Genomic DNA, 17,907 nt, shown 5'->3' with positions numbered 1-17,907 from the left:
GTTGGGTGAACAAAGATTTGGGCTCTATAATACATAAGTCAGCAACATTGCAATCTGTAATACTTTTATTTCTTCTTAGAATGGAACCTAAAATTAATACCTCCTACAGAAAATATTACATAGACTTCTATGGTAATAGAAACAGATCATTTGACAGATCATTTGTTTAATGGATACAAAGCATTTATATAATGATCTAGATACGTCTTATTCAGGGAATATAGGAAGTGCTGTGCCTGATTTTCTTTGTAGATATATTTTTTGTTTTCATGTACTAATGTTGGAAAGCATAGGTGTGTGATTATTAACCAGCTCAGGCAGCAGTAACCATTATTATAGCTGCGATGTGAATTTTAAAAGAAAGAAGACTAAACAAGCCAGCTTTAGTGGAGGTAAGTTGGGAGGACAAGCTGAAAAAATTAGATCTATACAACCAACAAACCAGATGGCTCAGAGGGGAATTTAATTGCTATACATAAAATCTAATATGCTACAGACACAGTCAAGCTAGCTTGGTATTTCCTACCTAACAGGAACACAGAGGTAAGAGAGAATGCTGGAAATTGAAATGCAAAAAAGATTCTGAGGCACTGGCAAACAATTTCCCCTTTATCTAAATATATATTATATATTTATAAATATATACAGGAATATAGACAAAAATCATTGCAGTCTGCCGGAAAGAATCGAATGGCATCCTGCATGAAAGTGGGATAAAAAAGCACTTGTCCATTTGCAGAATGATTTTTGTTGAATTCAAGTTTTCTACACCTCTGTGCTCCTTTATACCGTATGTGCTGATATGAGCTGGTTCTGCTAGGTTTATTCCTGAAGACCTTATTTATGAAAAGCAATTATTCTTGTGCTTAGCTTTAAGCACATTTTTAAATGCTCTCCTGAACAGGGATGGTAGGTGGAATTTTAAAAGCATCTAAGTCATTTATGAGTGCAAGTTCCATTAACTTTCAATGCATTATCAACTCTTAAATGTGTTAAATGCTTTTGAAAGTCTTCTTTCCTTACTTACTAGGAGGTCTTAGGGAAGAGTTTTCAAAATCATCCTCAAAACTATCTAATCCAAAGTAGACCCAATGGCTTAGATGGCCTTTTGTTCAATACCCTTAAACAGCTAATATTGTGATCCAGCATCATCTCAGTGAAGTTAGTAAAATAGATATTAACTTCAATGTTGCATAAAAGTAAGAGTTTCAGAAGTGTGGGCACTTGCACTTCTTAATTCCACATTTCTAATGTAACATGTCTGGAAGCCTCTGAATTAAGTGGTCTTAACCACAATTCTGATTTTTACGTGGTTTATTGATTGCATTCTTAAGCAATCAGGAACAATTCTTATAAGGGACACTTGCACTGATTTAAGGGACTGTTCTTATGAAGGACAGCTTGTGCTGGTGGGATGGCCACCAAGGGAAGACTACAAAGGGGATTCCCTTTAGAAGTCACAAAGGTGCTATTCCCTTATATTCTGAGTCCAACATGGGTGAAGTTGGATTGTGAAGAGAGCCAAAAGCACAGGATGAGGGCCTGTGCAGTGAATTGTATGAAAGGAGAAAGTCATCAGATCCCTTCAGAAAGAGTCTATAATTAGCAGCAGGCTAACTGGAAGGACAACATCTTGTTTGAAAGGGACTGGGTGAGTCCTGTGTGCTTTTAATATAGCCCAGTCTCCATCCAGGCAAAGCTGGTAGAAGGTACTTTGTGTCACTGGTGCTACTTCTGCCTCTAACTACACTGATGAATCCAGGAGTATACACAAGCTGTGCGTCTGCTTCTTCAGGGGGAGTGTGACTTGATCTAGAACAGGTTGTACCTAACCTATATGGCTAGGGGAACCACCTACTAACAGTGTCTCTGTCTTGTCCAGACTGAGCTTCAGTTACTTGGCTCTCATCCAGCCCTTATCCAGATCAGACACCAGTTTAATGCATCTACTGCTACACCTGCTTGTGATGGAAAGAAGAGACAGACAGCTGTGTGTCACTGACATATTGATGAAAACACGTTTCAAGGTTCCAAATGATCCCACTCAGCAGTTTCATGAAGATGTTAAAGACAATGGAAGATTTAATTCTGCAGAATGCAACACTGGAGGCTCCACAGGGCCGAATAGTCCCTCCCAAGCATCACCTCCAGAAGGCAGCCTAGGCAGAAAGTGGGGTCAGGACGATCACTCTGGCAGTGGCAGCTGGCAGGAGGCTGACTTAGCCAGCAGAGATGGACAGAGGGACAACTCCAGCCAATCCAATCTCTTCCATAGCAAGGGTGGGTTGGATTGCTCTGTTAGATGTGAATGAGAGAGCTTCAGCTATGGGGCGGTATACAAATGCGATAAATAAATAAATAAATGACACAGGAATTTAATACTATTGTCTTCCCTAAAAATATTACCATATGTTTACATTCAGGTTTGAAAAGCAAAACATAAATTTTCTTGCCACGTGTGACTAAATATTTGCATACATGTCTGGGGCCTTGTTCACAGAATTCATTTTTACGATGAAGCTAATAAATAAACAGTTCTTGTTCTTGATTATCATTCTCAAGACTGACACAACTCTTTTTGGTTCATTCTTATGTATTACAATCAGTCCAATGCAGTTTCATCATATAATGGACCTGCTGAAGTGTCTGAATTGCACTTCAAAATCCTCCCAAAACTGTGATGATGCAACAAGTTACATACTGGAGACAAAAGCAAAACAGTCACATGAATTTCCACTCAGTGGTCATACCAGCTCAGCCCAGTGGCATTTGAGCTGTGGAGTGTCACAGGGGTCATTTTTGAACCCCATGTTCTTTAACATCTGATGAAATCATCAGAAGGTTTGGAGTAAAGTGTCACAAGTATGCTGTGGATAGCCAACTTGACTTCTCTACTTTTCTTTGACATCTGAGCCAGGTGAAGCTGTCCATGTGCTAGATGGATGCTTGGACTCAATAATAGGCTGAGTGAGGGTCAATATGCTGAAACTGAGTCCTGATAAGGGAGAGATGTTGTAAGTAGGTGGTTTTCATGCCCAGGGATAAGGTGTGAAATCTGTTCTAGATGGAGTAGCACTATCTCTGAAGGAGCAGATATGTAGCTTAGGGTTCTGCTGGGTCCAGCTTTGTCACTAGATGCCTAACTGCTACAGTGTCACGGGGTGCCTTCCTCTAACTTTGCATAGTTTGCCAGCTATGGCCATTCCTTGACAGGAATAATCTGCCCACAGTGATCCATGGTCTGGAAATCTCACAATCCGTGCAGGATGTGGCTGCCAGCATTTTAAATGATTTGCCTATATCTGATCACATCACACCAATTCTAAAAGAGTTACAATAGCTGCCTATTGTGAACCCAGTACATGGTGCTGTTGCTTAGCCTTTAAAGGTCTAAACAGCTTGGGAACCAAGTACATGGAGCATCTCTCCCTGTACCAGCCTGCCCATGCCTTAAGAACTTCTCAGGGGCTCTTCTGGTTCTACCATCAAGGGCACGGGTGGGAAACCTTTGGCTAGACTCCATTTCCCATAATCACCATTGACCATATTAGGTGGGGATTATGGGAGATGGAGTCCAACAACATATGGAGGGCCAAAGGTTCCCCATCCCTGATCTAGCATAATTGATTAAAGGAGAGAGCCTACTTTGCAGTCGTACCCGTTTGTGGAATGCCTTCTCCTCAGAGGTGTGACTGGTGCCAATGTTATTATCACGTTGGTACCAAACTTATATGTTTGCCTAGGTATTTTAGAAGGGTTTAGTCATTAATCCGCTTTGCTGCTGGTTTAGCTGCCGCATTTATCTTGTTGATTTAATTTGGAATTTTATATTGTCTTTTGTAGGGCTGGTTTATTTTGTGTATTGTACCACACCTTAGGATCTTATGGATGTAGGGTTGGTTATTAATATTTTAAATTAATAAATAATAGTAATAGCTGAATTATTTGTGCTCTCCTAGGCCCTCAACTGGTTCCTAAAGGGGGAATGAGGGATAATATGCTACAGCTAAGAACTCTCCTCTACAAGGAACATATAAAGTCTATTTATTTCTAAATCTCTTCAGTTTGGCCCATCTGCATAGATGTTTGCAAACTCTTGGTATTAAAACTAAGACAGTTAGGCAGCAAAGGCTTGTCTATAATAAGACTTGTGAGGCAATTGCATTTTTTTCTGTAGAATTACTAAGTGCTTGACTATGAATGCAGTAGATGAGAAATAATATAATTTGGATTTGATGATGTGTTGCATGAAACACCATTTTAGAGATCAGTAACACTAACTTAGATTTTAAAAATTTCTATGTGGACTGAAAGGCTTCTAAATTGATAGTAAACAAAGGCAATAATGCATTATAACACTCTTTAATGGCTCCAAATTATTCCTTTACATCGAGAGCTTGAATGGTAAAGATTTGCTTTTCCCCAGTGTCTTTGAATAACAATTTGCTTTCCTCCAGTGTATGTGAATATTATTAACAATAGAAACATTATTAGTATTAGTATTATTAGTATTATTACCAATCTTTATTTTAACCACAATATCTGTAATTTCCCAGCTTATTCCATGATGCCATTCTTCCCATCATTTTAGCCCTCATAGTTGTGAATCTATCAGATCTACCAGCCTCATTAAACATGTTGTTGTTATATGCCTTCAAGTCGATTACGACTTATGGCAACCCCAGTAAACATTAAAAATGGACAAATACAGATCACTACTACAGTGTGCACATGATCAAACAGTAATCATCTATAGTGATGTTTCTGTGATATGTGGTGTGCTGTGAGAAGTGCTGGAGGGAAAAATGTATTTCTCACACCCCAGATCTGGTACAGACTTATTTTAATTTAATTTATTGCAAAAGCTTCCTTACCCCTTGGTAGGATGCACAGCAGTCCAATTCAAAAGTGTGTTGGTGTTTTTGTTTTTGTTTTGCTTCTGGATGATTGACGATCCTCATGAATGTGAGAAAGTTTGAACTGTTTTCCGGTGAGAGTTGAATGGATCTCATAGGTAGTTTCCTTCCCCCTTCCACACTCTTTGGAGGCAATCTGGTGGAGGAAATGTTCCATGTATTCATAGAAGCCACAGCCATGCAATCGGAGTGCCATTCACACTGGGCTCTGGATCACATCCATCAACTGTCATTACGCTGAAACTAAAATGTAGCCTTCTGTTACTCCATTCTCTCTCGCTTAAATATTTTTGGCTTCCAATAATCTGAAATTCAGTTCTAACATTACATCCACTTGTGCTAGTTTTAAGCAGATTTGCTTAAAAATTGTTCATACAAAAAAAATTCTACTTATAGATGGATCTAAAAATCAGTTACATTATTAACATTTCAGACAGCTGGACTCTGAAATCCTATACCATTTCCCTCTGAAATATAAAAGCACAAAATCAATTGTATTGAGAAACTGAAGAAAGACTGCTGATAACTGGAACTGGAACATTGGGATGACGACACAACAGGAGTTTCTACTTCAGAAAGTTTTGGCAGAGCCAGGAATGGATCCATTGAATAGCTCTTGAATAGTAGGTAGTATATAAATGGTAAACAGGTTGTATAAGGAAAACCCACCAAGATCTGAGAAACATTAAATTGGCTTATCCTAAACATACTTAATGGGGACTAAGCCTCATTGAATGCAGTGGGACTTAGTTCCAAGTAGGGATGGAAATACCTGTCAAGTTTGGTTTTTTCAGCTTCTCATTTTTCTAGTCTTCAATTCAGTTCTTCACATTTCTGTAGCAATTTGCTTCTTTTAAAAAAAAATTCTTATGAAAATTCCTCAGCATTTTAGTGCAAATTTCTCCTAACACATACATTTTTGTATGTAGTTTTGGCTAATGTACACATGTTTGCAAGCAATTTCTCCTAAAATTTCTCTTAAAAAAATCATATAATGGATCTTTGTATGCTATTTTCATTAGTGGATTCATTTTTCATATGCTTTTCCATATATGCATTTTTATAAACACTGGTTGATTGGAGAATTGCATTGCAAAATTTAGGGAAGAGTGAATTTTGGAGGATGGCTGTATTTCAGTTCTCATATTGTTCTGGAAAGTGCAAATTTAATGGGTTTGGTTTTAAATGAATTGGATTTCTTCCCTATGTCAACTACCCCATCCCTACGAAAGCACACATAGGCTACTATGGTCACCCCCATCACTATCCTGAAGTCTTTATAAATCAAATGGCTCATATTGGAGCAAGTTACAAGAATGTATATAGTCCACCTTATTTTACCTTTAGCCTGACCAACTATGATCAGATGTGTATCAAGTTATTTAAGAATTTTTATCCCACTTTGCAGTGAGGCTAACAAATTTAAACCAAAACCAAATATAAATACTATTTTGGAATTGTATCAGAGTATTTAATTATTTAATTAATTAATTTAATTAACAGTGGTCAGGCTATCCCAGTCCAGAAACATCCACAGATGTCTTACCAGCAAAGCTGGTAAAAGGCACTCCTAGCCACTGAGGTCACCTGGCCCTATAGCAACAAAGATGGATCCAGGAGCACTCCAGACTATGAACCTGCTCTTTCAGAGGGAGTATGACCCCATCTGAAGCAAGCAACTGACCAAATATCTGAACTTGGAAACTACCAACCTACAGAGTTTCCATCTTGCTAGAATTCAGACTTAATTTATTGGCCCTCATCCAGCCCACCGCCGAGTCCAGGCACTGGTCCAGGGATTGCATGGCCTCTCCTGCTTCAGATGTTACAGAGAAATAGAGCTGGGTGTTATCAGCATACTGCTGACACCTCATCCCAAATCTCCTGATGACCGTTTCCAAGCACTTCATATACATGTTAAACAGCATTGGGGACAAAATGGTACAATGAGGCATCCCATAGCACAGCTGCCAGGGAAGTGAAAGACAATGTCTGAAAACAACCCTGGAGATAGGATTGGAACCACTATAAAACAGAGGTGGCCCCCAAATTATGGAATGATCTCCTTGATGAGGTGTGCCTGGCGCCAACACTGTTATCTTTTCGGCGCCAGGTCAAGACTTTCCTTTTCTCCCAGGCATTCTAGCATGTGTTTTTAAATTGTTTCTATTTTTTTAAAATTGTGTTTTTAAATAGTTTTTTGTGTTTTAAAATTTGTATATTTGTTTTATTGTTTTTAATTGCTGTAAACCTCCCAGAGAGCTTTGGCTATGGGGCGGTATATAAATATAATAAATAAATAAATAAAACAGTGCCGCTGATACCCATCTCACCAAGTCGGCTCAGAAGGATACCATGGTCAATAGTATCAAAAGCCACTGAGAGATCAAATAAGAATAACAGTGTTACACTTCCCCTGTCCTTCTCCTAATAAATGTCATCCATCAGGGCGACCAAGACCAATTAAGTTCCATATCCAGGCCTGAACCCAGATTAGAATGGGTCAATCCCATGGTTGCCATGGTGACTGAGAAGTCCTGAGCTGCTCCTGACAACATCCATTTGAGGACCCCAGGACAACCATCCTAGGAATCCTCTTCACCAACTCCATCTCTGTCAACTCACGGTGGGAGACCATTGTGCAGCACCATTGTTGGTATATCAACAGAATCCAGTTTCTGTCCCAACTGTCCAACACCAGTTAAAGCACTCATAGTTGGTGAAGATTCTTGACAGAAGGCCTAACAAATCCGATGGGATTTTTATTTACAACAACACTGTCCCCACATCCATTCAGCCTTTGTTTGTTCTGCACTGAGAACCCAAGTGGACATACAGGGCTGAAAGTCTTAAAAGGTCCTCAAATGCAAAAATATATCACTGAACACTAAAGTCAGGATCATCAGACCATGGTATTCCCGATCTCTATGTACAGATGTGAAAGTTGGACAGTGAAAAAAGCAGTTAAGAGAAAAATCAACTCATTTGAAATGTGGTGTTGGAGAAGAGCTTTGCACATACCATGGACTGCAAAAAAGACAAATAATTGGGTGTTAGAACAAATTAAACCAGAACTATCATTAGAAAGTAAAATGATGAAACTAAGGTTATTATACTTCGAACACATAATGAGAAGACATGATTCACTAGAAAAGACAATAATGCTGGGGAAAACAGAAGGGAGTAGAAAAAGAAGAAGGCCAAACAAGAGATGGATTGATTCCATACAGAAAGCCACAAGATCTGAACAGCGTGGTTCATGACAGATGCTATTGGAGGTCGCTGATTCATAAGTTGTAATCGACTTGAAGGCACATAACAACAACAAATGCTACTGCACTAGGAACTATTTCTCATGGTGCAAGAATAAAGTTGTTGGTATTCTCTATATAGACCCTGTTTGCCAAGAGGAACATAATTATAACCCTGCTCCTGATTAGGGAAGGACAACTCTGTTTTGGTTTTTTCAGCTTCTTATTTTTCTAGTCTTAAACTCAGTTACTTATATTTCTGCAGCAATTTGTGATTTTTTTTTTAAATCCTCATGAAAATTCTCCAGCAATTTAGGGCATATTTATCCTAATAAACACATTTTTGTAGGCAGTTTTTACTAAAGTGCACATTTTTGCAAGCCATTTCTCATCATACAATGGATTTTTGCATGTTATATTAATTCATATATTCATTTTTATGAACATTTCCCCTTAATATTTGCATTTTTGTAAACATTGCTTGGTTGGCAAAATTCGAATGAGTGCAGAATTTGAAGGATGGCTATGTTTCTGTTCTCATGTTGTTTCAGAAAGTGCAAATTTGATAGGTTCTGCTGGAAAAAACAAAATGAAAATGAAGCCCCACTTACCTGCGCAGCATGGATAAGTGGGGCATAGTTGCGAGGAGGGAGCGATGCTGCCGCGGCCATCTTCGTTAAGGGCAACATCGTGTGTCGCAGCGTTATGTGTGTGTGACGTGTGGCAGGGAGGGGAGGGGCCATGGGCCTATTTAAGGCCAGGCCGCCCCTCCTACCTCCTCTTTCAACGAGCGACGAGAGGACGATGAGGGACATAGCAGAGAAAGCTGCAGGACAGTCGGCGTTGGTTGGGCCTATTAGGCCTAATTGGTTACCCCCAGAGGGGGTTTTGGGAGCCCCAACAGCTGTGGGTGATAGCGTTGCGTCGTGGCTGCGACTGGGGCAGGCCTCATAAAGGGGCCTGACCAGTGGGCCTCGTAGTGGGGCCTAGCAGCAGCACATCCGATACCCCGCCCACCTAGCAGTTGTGGAGGGATTGATTGAGGCTTTTTATTGAGCAGCGTGACATTAGTGCTGCTGCTGGTTAAAAGAAAGACACAGGAAGTTTAAAAATAAATGAGACTATACTGGATATACAAACAAAATTAAATATAGTCATGCTAATACACTGGTTAAAGATAGACTCATGCACATAAAGGGAAATTAAAAATAAATCAGAATAAAAGGGACGAACAAAAGAAATTGTGTCTAATCCTTCTAGTTTAAGTTCCCTCTGAGCACTCTCCCCCCAACAGGTTCAGCTTAGCCCCCCCTGATGATATACACAGGTTGGTTCTTTATTATATTATTACAAGGTGGATGCATGATGTGATGGCAGAGCCCTTTTGTGAGGCTTATGACTTCTTGCTAGGCCCAGGCATAGGTACAACTTCTTGCTAGGCCCAGGCATGTATGAGGTTTGAAGTACTTAATTATATGATTATTATACTACATACTAGTATATTGGTGGGGCCTAGTGAGCCTTTTTAGCCTTTGGGCCTTTCATAGTTATATGATAATAAGGGCGGAGATAACAGTTTGCTAGAAAATGTCTAAATCGCTGTATCTTAAGTGAGCGGTCCTTTTGCATTCCAAGTGTTAATTTCAGGCTATTTGTTCACTCTGAGACAGAAGAGGCATCTACCTGAATTTAGTTAGGAATGGAAAGTTTAGCAGATGGTAATCATATTGATTGGGGAATAGGAATAAAGAGGAAAGCCCGATTTGCCTAATAGAGATCCCTCATATTACAGGATCTTAGACTCTTATTGACATAGGGCTGCCTTTTAAGGTCCAGGCAGACTCTTCCCCCCTTTACTGAGGATTGTGGCACCAACAACGAAACATCATTACCTGAAATTACATTTTAGTTAGGACTTCTGATATCATTACCTGGAATTACATATAGCGCGCAACTGTTGCATTGGCTCATCTATTTAGATATGTGTTGGAAAACCTGCTATAGTGCAGCCACATATTGGTGACAGCAACACATCCTCGGCATCTGCTGCTCTTGGATTTATGATACCATTTACTAGAAAGGGATATAGGATGTTAATTTTGCATTTTGGACATCTATTATGATAGGTGTTTGGAAGCCTACAAGGGGGAGGCCGCTGCAGTGGGCCAAATATGGGTGGCAGCACCATATCTCCAGTATCTGTGCTTTGGGGAACTGGGTTAGCTGCACTAAAATAGTGGCTGGGAAAGTGTGCTTACTCATAAATTATTTCCTTTCTTTATGTGAAACAGGAGAATATGAGGCCAGTGGCCCTCACAGCGGTGAGGAGAAGCACCCAGCAGTAGCTGCTCAAGGAAAGCGTCCCTCCCCTGTTAAGCCCCAGGTACTGGGACCTCGCTTGCAGACTGCCCAGTTCCTGGGGAGGTTTGTTTTGTTATGGGGTTTTCTTTCAGTTTCTGGATCCCATATTGTAGTCTCAGGGCTAGCCTTAAAGGCCTGCGCTCTTAAATTTGTCTTGGGCATAGACGCAATGGCAATCAGTAATGGCTTCCTACCAGTTAGTTAATGCACTGCCTATGGGAAAGTATGACATCTAATCTGTTTTTTTCATCTACTGTGGGGATACAAGGGGATTTATAGCTGCTGGGTTTTTGCCTTTTCAGTCAATTCTATGAGGTAGAGCATTACATATAGGCTGCTCTATTCTCACATGGAGCGCTTCAGCTCCTTCCTTGAAGGGGCTGTCGGGATGAGAGGGTAAAAAAAATAAAATAAAATAGAATAAAATTTGGATGCATGTTAACACCTGATGTCACAGATTATGGAATGGCTATGTAACTGGTTCATCTTAATGGCTGTGTCAATGGACCATCCTGCCTGGTTTTAACCTTCCTGGGCATACCACCTAATTCACCACCAATCATACTCATGTGGTCAGTCAGTAAGGGCTTCATGACAGTTAGGCCAAGAAAGTGTTTCTTGTCTGCCCTCCAGGTATTAGAGGTCTTTTCCGGTGGTTTATGAGGTCATAGCAGGGCTTCCACAGCCTTACTACAGGTTCAGGTTTGTGGCTGTATAATAATTTAATGCTTGTTGTGATCAAATATTGATCAAGAAATTAGAGCCAAACTGCAGGTTACATTTTATATTCTTGCTCAAATCATTTGGTCTAGTTTTCCCACACTCCTGGGGAAGAACTAACTAACTTGCTGTAGAATTACGTGACATAGCTCAGGGCTAGAGCCTCTGAACTGCAGGCTGAAGGTCCATAGCATCTCTAGGTAGGGCTGGGAGGTAGAACTGGAAGTCCGTGGATGCATCGGGGTTTTTGTGCTGGCTGTAGGCTTGGACTTATAGGCAGTGAGGCTTGGGAACTCTCCCGTCCATTTTAGTGGAATAACATGGTCATGGGACAGGTCTGTGACTTCCTTCTATTTCGGAACGGTAGGGTTATGGCCCTTGTCTGTTCCTTTGTTCTCTAGTGCCCAGATTTTAATGTTTTCTTTTGGGGCATGGTAAGGTAGACTCAGGTGGAGCGGTTCAGCTGTGCTGTGCAACCGCACATTGGGAGATTGGGGAGCAGAGTCAAAGATGGCCATAAGCCGGTCTGTCGCCCCAGCATGCTCAACAGCTATCAGAATGCAGGAGGGGATTTTCCCAGGACTTCTGGGCCGGCAAAGGCTATGCACCAGAGTGGCCTATTCAGTGAGTCACCTGCTGGGATTGCCTAGTGAATGGCTGGAGACTGGGCCTCTCAGTCCAAGCACTTCGAGGTAAAGGCTGATTTTTTCCCCACTTATTCCAGGGACTTTAGAGTCCACCGTATGTTAGCTGGGTGGGCTAGAGAACACCCTGCCACCCTTGATCCCCGTTGCCCTTTCTCACGGGACATTTTATTGAGTATGGTGGGCCAGTGAAAAACAGTATGCTCCTCAAGCTATGAAGCCAGACTACTTCAGGCAGCAGCCCTTATGCTGGTTTTTGGAGCTTTTTGGATAGGTGAGGTGGTGGCCGGATCCAAGGGAGATTTGTCTCGACGGGCCCTCCAGCAATCAGATGTCTCCAGGGAAGGGAGTTGTACCTGTATAACATTGATGGACTGGCAATGTTGCTGGACAGGGATGGAGCAGCTGCGCACCCTATCCTGGGCTTACAGTTAGGCCTCAGTCAATGGGCTGCAGTGTGATGGCTTGGCTGGCGAGGAATACTTTGGGATGGGCTCCTACCCACTTTGTTCCAGCTTGGTTCAGTGCAGACATCTCCGCATGTGGTGGTCATTCCCCAAGTTGGGAATGACCTCAGTATTTGAGGCAAGGCCCTCAGGTGGCGGGCATGTGCAGACATGCAGTTCGGGACACAACGATGGCCTTGGTTACCTGAGGGCATGGTCCTCAGTTTGGCAGGCATGTGCGGACATGCAGTTCAGGAGGCAACGGAAGGGCATGGCCCTCAGTTTGGCAGGCATGTGCGGACATGCAGTTCAGGAGGCAACGATGGCCTCGGTTACTTAAGGGCATGGCCCTCAGTTTGGCAGGCATGTGCGGACATGCAGTTCAGGAGGCAACGATGGCCTCAGTTACTTAAGGGCATGGCCCTCAGTTTGGCAGGCATGTGCGAACATGCAGTTGGCGAGGCAAAGGAAGGGCATGGCCCTCAGTTTGGCAGGCATGTGTGGACATGCAGTTCAGGAGGCAACGATGGCCTCGGTTACTTAAGGGCATGGCCCTCAGTTGCAACGAAAGGGCATGGCCCTCAGTTTGGCAGGCATGCATGGCATGCAGTTAATAAGGCAACGTCGGCCTTGGGTACATCTGCTTTGGTCAGACATACTCCCGTGAAGGGTTTGGCGTGGTGTCTGGAGCCCGATAGGGATGGACCAAATAGGTAAGGACAGCTCGGTGGCCCCCTTAGGCACCTTTGGAGGTGATTGGCGGTTCCAGAGGCCTGTCTGTCAGAGCTTTGCCGCTTGAGGGCAGGATATGGGCTGCTTTTGGGGCCAACTTAACTCATCCACCCGAGGGTTGTGCGGCCCCAGGGGGTGGTGACCTGAGAAGGCCCCCCTACTCACCTACTGGGTGTGGCTGGCGGAAGGGGTAAGCAGATGGGGCTTGCCCTTGTCCCAAGCAGGGGCTGGTCGCCCATGAGCTGTATGGCAAGATGCTTGCTTATAGATAGTTCCGCACCTAGGTTTCCCTCTGCAGGTCACTTTAAAACGTGTTTTTGTATAGTTTAATAAAGTGGCCCTTGTTCAACCCAAGCTGATGTGTCCTTGTCTTATTTCGCCCCTTCACTCGCAACTAAATTCTTGCCCATCCCTACATCCAGATCACTTACTTCTGTGTAATGAAAATCTCTGTCTAATATGCAAACTTTAAATAATGGCATTAAATATTTGAAGATGTAAAACAAAGCCAGAGTTAACCAGATCTATGGAGTAAACAAAACAGTAAACAATGTCAACAACCAAGTCCACTCCAAGACATATATGTGTATGCAAATCACTAGACTTCCTTCAGAGTAGATGCATTTAGGATCAGAGCACCAGTCAAATATGCCAAGCCTGTGTCTACAAGCATTCCTTGTAGGAAAAAAAAAAACTTCTGTTGTAAAGCCAGGAACAATGGAAGAAATTCAGTGTTGTGTACTAAAGCTGCTGTTTGATAAAATCCAAACAAAGGGGAATATTATATATTCCTAAACAATAATTTGTTGCATAGTTTTTATTTTTATTATTAAGGCAACCATGTCTGTGTGCATTGTAACAAAGCTAACTTTCTGGAGATTTCCTCACTTAGACAATGTTGCCTGCTCTAGCCTTTCCGCTCCTTTTGTAATGTGCATGAGGAAAATGTCAATTCAAATTTGTAGACAAAGAACACCCCCCTTTTTTTTTGAAGAAGCATATCATGTACTAGCTGGAGGTGTGCTCTTCTGCTGCTTGACAGAGAACTATGACATGACAAGCAAGGAGAGAAGGAGGTTTCAACCAGACTAATGTGCACAGACTTGGCACTCTCTGAAAAGTCATTTTCATGTTTGCTCTTTCTTAAAAAAAAATCATCTCATTCCTTTGACTTCTCATTATTCCTGTAATATACAATTTAGTCTGCTGTTTGCAATTTTCTGCTGCAGTGGTTTCCAAGGTTCAAAATAATCTTTTTTCTATCTTACTGAGAAGCAGATGATAAGAGGATGTATATATCTAAATAGTGTGCTTATTTGAAAGCTTAAATGAGATTCCATTTAAGATACCTTCAATAGCCCAAATGTCTTGGTTTTGTTACTAAGGTGAAAAGCTATTTTCTCCTGGCTTACCTTGCTCTTTCCTTTTACATTCACTGGTATAAAGATGGTGGTGGTGGAAGGAATTGTGTGGCTTTGTGGGTAGGACAAGGCACAGAATCCCACAGGCCCTTTCACCAACCCTTCATGTGCTTGAAGAGTACACAATTTCAGTTATCACATGCAGATTGGGAGGCAGGGGACAGAGGAAGCGCTGGAACCTCAGACAAAAAAGGGAAGCGACTCTCAAAAAATGCCTACAAAAAGTATTTGTTTACAAAAGACTTTGGGAAGGGAAGGGTGAGGTGATGTTACATTGATGCACAGCTGTTTTTATTGCATATCTACTGTGATTTTTAGATGTTGCATTTTATCTTTTTATGTAACCCACCCTGAAACCCACAATGCAATGTAACCAATCAATCATCAAAAATAATAATAATAATAATAATCGGACTTCCAGGAAGGGTGACTTCGCTTGTGCCTGCTTTTTGAGACGGGCTCCCGCCTCAGAAGAAGCTTATTCAGATATAAATCAGTCAGAACATTTTTTTTTTTGACTGATGAAATTTCTCCCGGGCAGGGAGAAACGTAGAGATCAACCTCAAAAGCCTGTTTTTGTTGGGAGGACTGGATTTCATTAATTTATGAGAAAAGGTCCAGCCAGCAATGCCGGACGGACTTCCGAACAAGCTCTATCTGATTAATGTGACACGTTTATCTTTTCTTCAAAGAGAAAACGGACTAACAGGCAAGCACCCTTCTTTCTATTATTTTTTTTACTTGGTTTAAATTGTTGCAGCAAAAAGAGATTTGTCAAATGAATCAGCTTTAAAGAACTTCTGGGTGAGCTATAACTCTTCTCTGTTATTCACGAAATTAACAGCTTATCTCTGTTTCTATTGCAAAAAGCTGTCCTGGAAGTGCATTCTAAAGATATAAAAAATATGAACTTTGAAACATTATATTGTCTGGGACTATTCTCTTTTTGGTCTATTTTATTTTGACGAATCTGCTTCTTCACGACGCCACTAACTGTTTTGATGCTGGGAACTAAATTTGTTTTGTATTCTTGAACATAGAGAGATAAGGCAGGCTGCTCTGTTTATACTGTGATGTCATCAAGCCTGGAATATTAACCCAATTGTTGCTGAAATAAGAAGTGGTTCTTCTTTATTTTTGTTTTGTTTTGTTTTGTTTTTGTGGTTTTAAAAATGGCAATCAAGAAAGTGGCTGAGAATCTGGAAGTAATTATGTTTCAGAAAATAATGGATGAGATTGAGATAACGAAACAAACCCTGCGACAGGGCAGTAAGGAGCTGAAAATTGAACTGAGCAAAATGACGCAGGAGCTTAAAGAAATAGGGGATCCTGTGAGAGAGGAGAATGAGATCAGAGATGAGAAAAGAAAAAATAAAGGGAAGATACAAGCCCTGGAGATTGGAACAAATGTGGAATTGGAAAAAGATCTGGAGTTTATGGATATTAGAAATAAAATCTACTGTTTGGAATTTAATGTTATCTCTGAAGAAATTAATGAAGATATTAGAGATAAAGTTATCAATGGCTTGGGTAATCTTCTGGACTGGAATGATGTGATGGAGCTTGATATAGAAAAAATCTATGGAATTAACTGCAGCCATGTGACAATGGAAAAACTCTCAAGAGATGAGCCAGTGCATTTTGTAAAAAAGAAGAACAGAGATATGACTTTACAACAATATTTCAGCAACTTATTCAGAATCGATGGCAAGAAAATATTTGGGATAGAGGAAATTCCCATCAGACTCTTACTATATGACTATGGCTATGACAGCAAGATTATTATGGAATACTGATAATGGAAGATTGGACACTGAAATTACTGGACTTAACAGGACTATTGAAGATGGAAGATGGAATTAATAGGGATAATGGAATAATGGCTATTGAAATTATTGGACCTAACAGATTTTGATGAGATGGATATTAGAAGCTCAACTGGAGTGCATACCGCAGATCAGAAAAGGTACTGCCAGGGCCAAGAAGATGCCAGCATGGTTAACGAGCAAAGTCAAGGAAGCTCTTAGAGGCAAAAAGTCTTCCTTCAAAAAATGGAAGTCTTGTCCGAATGAAGAAAATAAAAAAAGAACACAAACTCTGGCAAAAGAAATGCAAGAAGACAATAAGGGATGCTAAAAAAGAATTTGAGGAGCACATTGCTAAGAACATAAAAACCAACAACAAAAAATTCTATAAATACATTCAAAGCAGGAGACCATCTAGGGAGGCGATTGGACCCTTGGATGATAAGGGAGTCAAAGGTGTACTAAAGAACGATAAGGAGATTGCAGAGAAGCTAAATGAATTCTTTGCATCTGTCTTCACAGTGGAAGATATAGGGCAGATCCCTGAACCTGAACTAACATTTGCAGGAAGGGATTCTGAGGAACTGAGACAAATAGTGGTAACGAGAGAGGAAGTTCTAAGCTTAATGGACAATATAAAAACTGACAAATCACCGGGCCCGGATGGCATCCACCCGAGAGTTCTCAAAGAACTCAAATGTGAAATTGCTGATCTGCTAACTAAAATATGTAACTTGTCCCTTGGGTCCTCCTCCGTGCCTGAGGACTGGAAAGTGGCAAATGTAACGCCAATCTTCAAAAAGGGATCCAGAGGGGATCCCGGAAATTACAGGCCAGTTAGCTTAACTTCTGTCCCTGGAAAACTGGTAGAAAGTATTATTAAAGCTAGATAAACTAAGCACATAGAAGAACAAGCCTTGCTGAAGCAGAGCCAGCATGGCTTCTGCAAGGGAAAGTCCTGTCTCAGTAACCTATTAGAATTCTTTGAGAGTGTCAACAAGCATATAGATAGAGGTGATCCAGTGGAAATAGTGTATTTAGACTTTCAAAAAGCGTTTGACAAGGTACCTCACCAAAGGCTTCTGAGGAAGCTTAGCAGTCATGGAATAAGAGGAGAGGTCCTCTTGTGGATAAGGAATTGGTTAAGAAGCAGAAAGCAGAGAGTAGGAATAAACGGACAGTTCTCCCAATGGAGGGCTGTAGAAAGTGGAGTCCCTCAAGGATCGGTATTGGGACCTGTACTTTTCAACTTGTTCATTAATGACCTAGAATTAGGAGTGAGCAGTGAAGTAGCCAAGTTTGCTGATGACACTAAATTGTTCAGGGTTGTTAAAACAAAAAGGGATTGCGAAGAGCTCCAAAAAGACCTCTCCAAACTGAGTGAATGGGCGGAAAAATGGCAAATGCAATTCAATATAAACAAGTGTAAAATTATGCATATTGGAGCAAAAAATCTGAATTTCACATATACGCTCATGGGGTCTGAACTGGCGGTGACCGACCAGGAGAGAGACCTCGGGGTTGTAGTGGACAGCACGATGAAAATGTCGACCCAGTGTGCGGCAGCTGTGAAAAAGGCAAATTCCATGCTAGCGATAATTAGGAAAGGTA

This window comes from Rhineura floridana, chromosome 6 (genome assembly GCF_030035675.1).
Source record: "Rhineura floridana isolate rRhiFlo1 chromosome 6, rRhiFlo1.hap2, whole genome shotgun sequence".
In the NCBI taxonomy this organism is placed as follows: Eukaryota; Metazoa; Chordata; class Lepidosauria; order Squamata; family Rhineuridae; genus Rhineura; species Rhineura floridana.
This window is presented reverse-complemented; position numbering follows the sequence as displayed.